Genomic DNA, 6,624 nt, shown 5'->3' on the forward strand with positions numbered 1-6,624 from the left:
TAATTTGTTTCTTATCTCATCCTCAAGCTAGAACATAACCTGTGGTTTACCGTTTACGTGATGAACATATATATAGTAATCCTGCTCCCCACCCTTAAGCAAAAAATGGTGAACTATATACAGTATTCCTGCTGCTATGGTGTCTCTTATCAGTGAAATACAAACGTGGGGACTGATGCACATGTATATCTCATCCTCAAGCTAGAACAGGACCTATGATTTACGAACCAGTCTATGCTGCTGTATAAAAGAGTTAGGTACCAGCCTTCCAGGGACCAAATGTAACAAAGCTCTCTCTGGTCTAATCATCTCATGCATGTTTTTATTCAAGTTCAAATATATCAATCATTAACTTGTGAATTTGTGATATTCGGCAAGATAATTCTGTACGTACTGTACTGCATATAGCTGTATTGTATATCGTTTTTGTTACTGATGACCATGGTTTCTAAGCTGTCTTGTGATCTGTAAGACTAAGTTAGCACTTTTTCACACAAGATCTAGCAAATAAATCTTCTTAGTTTAAGTTAAGATTTAAAGACAAAGATGTTTCCACACAAAAACTATCAGTTGTTCACACTTTTTACTTATTACACTACTATGAGTTTAATGACTTTTGGTCCGTATAACAGTACATACATGAACGTGAGGAGTGTTACTTCTTCTTCCATTGATGTCTCCCTGAATAAAGCAGATTTTTTATCAAGAAACAACGGCTAAAAAATCGGAACAAAAATAAATTATATATGCCCAGTGGGTCACTAGCCAATAATCATGCGTACTTCCATATTGCACAAACAGGGACAAATATCAAGAAACAACGGCTAAAAAATCAGAACGAAAATAAATTATATATGCCCAGTGGGTCACTAGCCAATAACCATGCGTACTTCCATATTGCACAAACAGGGACAAAAAAATGATATGCGGGACCCTCGATCCACTAAACCAGGATTGCGGAGACGCTCCCCAGGTCGCTCCCACGGGCGGCCCGGGAGCGAACCCTAGCCGCCGCCAGCGCAAGCCCCTCCAGCCCCTCCTCCCCTCGCCGCCGCCGGCGGACGTCGCCGGGCGAAGCCCGCGCGGCTCGGCGGCGGCGGGGCCTTTCCCTCCTCCAGCTCGAGCAGGGGCGGCGCGGGCCGTTCGTTCGTGCGGGGACTTGGCTCGGCGCGGTGCTCGCGCGGGAGCGCGCACCGGCGTGGGTGGCCGTGCTCGGGGCGGCGCGGAGATGGGCGTCCTCGTTCCGGTGATTTGGGGTGTGGCCTCGGTGCGCCTCGATGGGATCTGGCGGGGACGGCATGGCGGGTGGCGGCGCTCCGGCGGCTCCTGGCGCGTGGATCCGGCAGGTGGGGATGCGGACTGCGGCTCCTGGCTGCTCGACGAGACCCCTCCCGGCGATGCTGCGGCTGCAGTGGGTTGCTCGGGCTTCGGCCCGGCAGCCCTGCTCGGCGGGATGGGGTGGGGTGGCGGCCCCCCTCCTGGCTTGGTGCTATGGAGCTGGTCGGCTTGCTAGCCCGGCGTGGCTGGCAGCGTGGTGGCGTGGCGGCGGGGCCAGGCCGGTGGTCCAGCCACTTCTCTCTTTCCTGCCAGATCCAAGTCAGGGGCGGCTAGGTGCGTCCTCTGCTCCCATCTCCCGCGGATCTCGCACTCCCTGACGTGCCTGCTCGGTTTCACCCCTGTTGGCTGCTTCGGCGGTCTGGTGTTAGTCCGGCAGGCGCTCGGTCGCCGTAGCAGGAGGTTTTCCCCTCCTTGCGGTGGTGGCTCTGGTCTCAGCAACGACGTGGCTCTGCAAAAGGGTGACGAGGGTGATGCTACGAGCGAAAGCCCTATGTCGGCTTCGGTCGGCATCGGCGGTAGCGGCGCTTTGCAGCGTCGGATCCCTCCCTGGAGGTACCGTTGTGTGATGCATTGGTTCCTTCGCCTACTCTGTTCGTTCTCCGGGTGAAAGCCTTAGATCCAGCTCCTGGATCGGACGACAGCGGCGTCCACGACGTCGTTACCACCTTGGTGGTGCCTGTCTTCGGAGACGTTGCTCCATGTTGCTTACCTGAGGTTTGGGTGGTGTTTGGCTGGCTTGAGGTCGGTGGTTGGTGGTGGTGGTGCGGCTGGTGGTGTGGTTGTGCGGCCGACTGGGGTCGACGGTGGTGTGTGTTGTGGTGGTGGTGGCGCGACCGGCCTGCGCTGGTGTGCACGGTGAAGCGATCCAGGTGTAGACTCGGCTCCTTGATGCCCTTCGGCTTCGCCGGCGGTGCCACTGTTGTGATGTAGACTCGGCTGCGTGTGACTCTTCGTCCGGGTGTGGACTCGGTCGCTCGTTGCCCTTCGGCTGCACCAATAGCCTTGAGGCATCATGGATGGTCTCGGTTGATTGGAGCTCTTCGTCTACGGTGGTGGTGTTCTCGTGCGGCTCAGGTTGGTGATGATTGCTCAAGACTCTCTCATGGTTACCGTTGTGTTGCGGCGAGCTTCGTGCTCTTGGTGTTGTCTCGGCTCATCTTTGCTCAAGGATGGCGCAAGATGCCTCTCAAACTTGCTAATCGTTCCGTTCTTCTCTGGCGGAGCCCCAGTCAAGGTTCGTGTCTGGGATGACACTCGTTGATTGTGGTTGCTCCTGAGTTGTGCCATGGGGGCCGGTATGCCCGCCGATGCGTTCGGCTGTTTGCAAAGTCCTGGTATTGTGATCTCTACGACACCCCACATCTACTTGTGTCTCTCGGGGTGATGTCTTATGTCTGCCAGCTAGGTCGTGCCTTGTTCGGTTTTTCGGCCCGGTTTCCCTTATAAACGGGGTCAATTTGTTAAGGTTTTTGATCCGGTTTTCCTTATAAACTGGATCACTACTCAGATATTCAGGTGGGGAAACCCCCCCCCCCCCCCCCCCCCCCCCCCCGGTGATTCTCAAAAAAAAAATGATATGCAATTAATCATCTAGGCACCAGGTTAACACGTTGGACTGTTTTTCTTTTTCGTTCAAAACAAACAAAGATTCCTAAACAGGAGTAGACAAGCATAAGAATCCTAGTACTAATTAACATGCTCAGTGCAAAGATAGTGCAACAAATCATGAGAATACTGAACAAGATTTTTTGTTAGTTCGACAAGTTTAGGTTACATGTTCTGTAGGGCGTTTTTGGAATTGTAAATGGTTTCTGTCTCATGGCATAATATCATGGATTTATCAAAACTACTATGCAGCTCTTATGCCATCAAGTACTCATTGAAAGGAATTCAGACAGAAAGCTGCATATTCAGAAAACAATAGCAGTTGTAAGACAGATGTTGGTATTGGCACACTCGTGCTTACCATTATTTCTTAAGTAGCTCTACAGCAAGACCAAGTTTGTCATGAGTTTACCAGAGATATTTTTCATAATCATGTAAAAATTTGTTACTCCCTCTGTAAAGAAATATAAGAGTGTTTAGATCACTACTTTAGTTATCTAAAAGCTCTTATATTTCTTTACAGAGGGAGTAGTTATTTATGGTCTTTCCGAAGAGTCGCTACTCTCTAGCTATGTCTTGAATTAATTTCTGCATTTTTTAGTTATGTATGGTCTTCTTCGCAAATATTTCAACTTATATTGGCTCTTGAAGCTTGGAGATCTTGTGGCGACCAATATTTGTGGCTAACGAATAAATTATAAATGTCTGCTCTTCAGGGAAGCCCCATGGATAATTGGCTCTCTTCCATGGGTCTACTATTGTGTTATTACCGGCAAGACATCATTGCACTGTCCACATCCAAGATCTCCATATTCAATCTCATGTTCATGTATGTATTGTTCGTGTCTCACATCAACTCTGCATTCTTTTTGTTTGTTGCTTGACCATGTAATTTTGATTTTATTTCAACCTCTAGTTATATGGTAACTTGTGTAGTGACAATTGAAATAAGCTAAGCATGAACCTTAGTTGTATGCGCTCATGAAAAACTGAACCAAGAACCAGAAATCGCTTTGTGCCATCAAGCACTTATTATACTAGCTAGTAAGTCGCTATACATTTGAAGCATGATCGTGTATGTTTTCACAACTGAGCTCTTCTCTTGCAGATTTTGGAAACCAATCAAGAACCACCAACATTGTGTGCGCAACAACACTCAGATCATGTAAGTTTTCTTGAACTAACTTGAAATGATACAAACTATGTATCCCCCTAAGGTGTTGATGTTGAAATGCATGCTTCTGGGATGTGCATCCTCTTGTCTTATGTTCATATTGTCTTGTGGAGTGTCAGGAGCGATTACATCTTCTTGTCTTATGTCCATACTGTCCAAATTACATTCATTATGCTCCCTACCAGAATATTCAAGTCTCTGAACTAAGTGACTACCTGCCATTAATAATTTTAGGATCATAATCTCACTTTGGATGCTTCTCCCCAAGATTTGGAGCTTGACGCTGCAGAGAAGTTTTTTATCCAGTGCATCTCAGAAATGAACTCACTCGCTTGTTCTACGGCAGCCAACCTCTTCACCCTTGTGTTTCTGGGTCTTGAATTCTATCGAGCATAGATAACATGTTGTTGCATGTTATTTGCAGTCGTATATACTAGCCTGACCAACAATGCTTGTACATGCTGATTTTGGTATTCTGCTAGCTGTAGAAAATTTAGATAGTGTATTCTTTTAATTCTGGCTTGAAATCGACCATGAGTCTGATGTATGTGCCATTGTATGTTGAATGTTGGCTACAATTTATAAATTGGAATTATGGCTTGGAATTGAATTGTTTGAATTATGGCTGGTATGAATTTAAATTCAAATTGCATATTTGTATATGGCAGATACAAATATGATGTATCCCTAGGGTATTATTTGAACATATGATGGGGAAATAGCTGTAGGGGAAGTTGTGATCACGTGGCATAATTCAAAAGGACCCCACGTCTTTCCCTAGAGCCAAACATGCTTATAGGTAAACTACCTTTGCACGCTGTACAAGCAGCCAGGTTGAATTCTTTTCCTACAGCTTACGGCTCTAGGTAAAGAAATGGTTCCCTAGAGCCTGACAAGGGCACTTTAGGGAAAGAGCTCTTTATCGACTATACTTTACGTAAGGTTCTTCATCTAGGGTGAGCTCTAGGTAAAGCCTTTACCTATGGTTTTTGGCCTTTTACCTAGGGTATATGACTAGGTAAAATCGTAGTTTCTAGTAGTGATCTATCAATCAATTGGCGATGACTAGTTTATCTATATATGAGTATATTGACTTAGGGGTCAAATGAGAACATTTGATCGTAGGTCATACTCATCGTTTAAGTATAAGTGGGGTTATCACTTTTACATAAAGTATTGTTGTGTTCACACCATTAGAGTTGCTTTAGCTCAATTTTTAGAGTAAAGCTCCCCCTAGATGTGATATCCCCCTAAGAGGGATGAACTAACCTTGGGTTTTGTCGATGATGACTTCATGTAGATGTTGAAGATGTGGATGCTCAATGTTGATGTAGATCATTTGAAGCAATCCATTGGAGCACTACAAAAAAAAGACACATCTATGACATTTTGGGCCGAACGAAATTTTTTTCTGTCATACATATGACGCTTCTATGACGATAATTGTGACAAAACCCGGTATCATCATAGATGTGGTGGGCTCCTACTTCTATGACAAAAAATCATGACAGAAAATGGGCTTTTCGTCCTGGGCGGGCCGGAGACGCAGCTGCATGACATTCTTTGGGCCGTCCATGACGGAAAAAACCGTGGTAGAAGCGAGGGCGAGGAAAATTTCGGCGAGTTCCCAGTTACGGTGGGAGGTCGGGGGCCGAGCGATGCGCGTTTCTCTCGTACACGTACGCGCGTGTGTGCGAGGCGTTGGCTCTAATTGAACCCGAGCGAGGCGTTGGGCTCTAACTGAACCCGAGCGATTGCACTGCACGCTACGCGTTACTGAACCCGAGCGATCGATCGATGGCTGTTAACTGAACCCGATCGAGCGAGCAACTGCTGCTAACTGAAGCCGATCGATGCTGCCTCTGGGATGAACAGTGAGCGTTGCGGGGGGGGGGGGAGGGGGGTTGGATGAACAGTGAGCGGTGGCGTTGCCTCTGGATGAACAGGACCCCGTGGTGTGGTGGAGGGCTGGATGAACAGTAGACGGTGCAGGGGTGCCCGTGGAGGGGTGGTTGAACAGGACCCCGTGGTGTGGAGGGCTGGATGAACAGTAGACGGTGGAGGGGTGCCCGTGGAGGGGTGGTTGAACAGTAGCCGGTGGAGTAGCGCGCGGTGGAGGCTGGATGAACAGGAGCCCGTGGAGGCTGGAGGAGGTCGACGGTAGCCCGTGGAGGCTGGAGGAGGTCGACGGTGGAGATGAGCAGTATCCCGTGGAGTCCCGTTTTGCGATACGCCACACCCCTCCCGATGAACAGGACCCCCGTTTCGACCGTAGGAGATCCGTTTCGTCCGTTTTGCGGTACGCCACACCCCTCCCGATCAACAGGACCCCCGTTTCGACCGTAGGAGGTCCGTTTCGTCCATTTTGCGGTACGCCACACCCCTCCCGATCAACATGACCCCCGTTTCGACCGTAGGAGGTCCGTTTCGTCCGTTTTGCGGTACGCCAGACCCCTCCCGATGAACAGGATCCCGTTTCGAACGTGGCCGGTCGAACACAAGGTCGT

The 6,624-nt window shown here is 48.6% G+C and overlaps 1 long non-coding RNA gene across 2 annotated transcripts; it reads left to right on the plus strand.

Moving 5' to 3' along the window:
* Window positions 1–882: 882 nt before the first annotated feature.
* Window positions 883–4,722, plus strand: LOC109746631 (uncharacterized). Of its 2 annotated transcripts, none has more exons than XR_002228835.4 (4): window positions 883–2,412; window positions 3,660–3,772; window positions 4,052–4,108; window positions 4,352–4,722. It is a non-coding gene; the product is annotated as an uncharacterized lncRNA (long non-coding RNA). The 2 variants fall into 2 exon arrangements; XR_002228836.4 differs by having other exon boundaries at window positions 922–1,611.
* The last annotated feature ends 1,902 nt before the right edge of the window (window positions 4,723–6,624 follow it).

The sequence above is a fragment of the Aegilops tauschii genome, chromosome 7 (assembly GCF_002575655.3).
Source record: "Aegilops tauschii subsp. strangulata cultivar AL8/78 chromosome 7, Aet v6.0, whole genome shotgun sequence".
In the NCBI taxonomy this organism is placed as follows: domain Eukaryota; kingdom Viridiplantae; phylum Streptophyta; class Magnoliopsida; order Poales; family Poaceae; genus Aegilops; species Aegilops tauschii.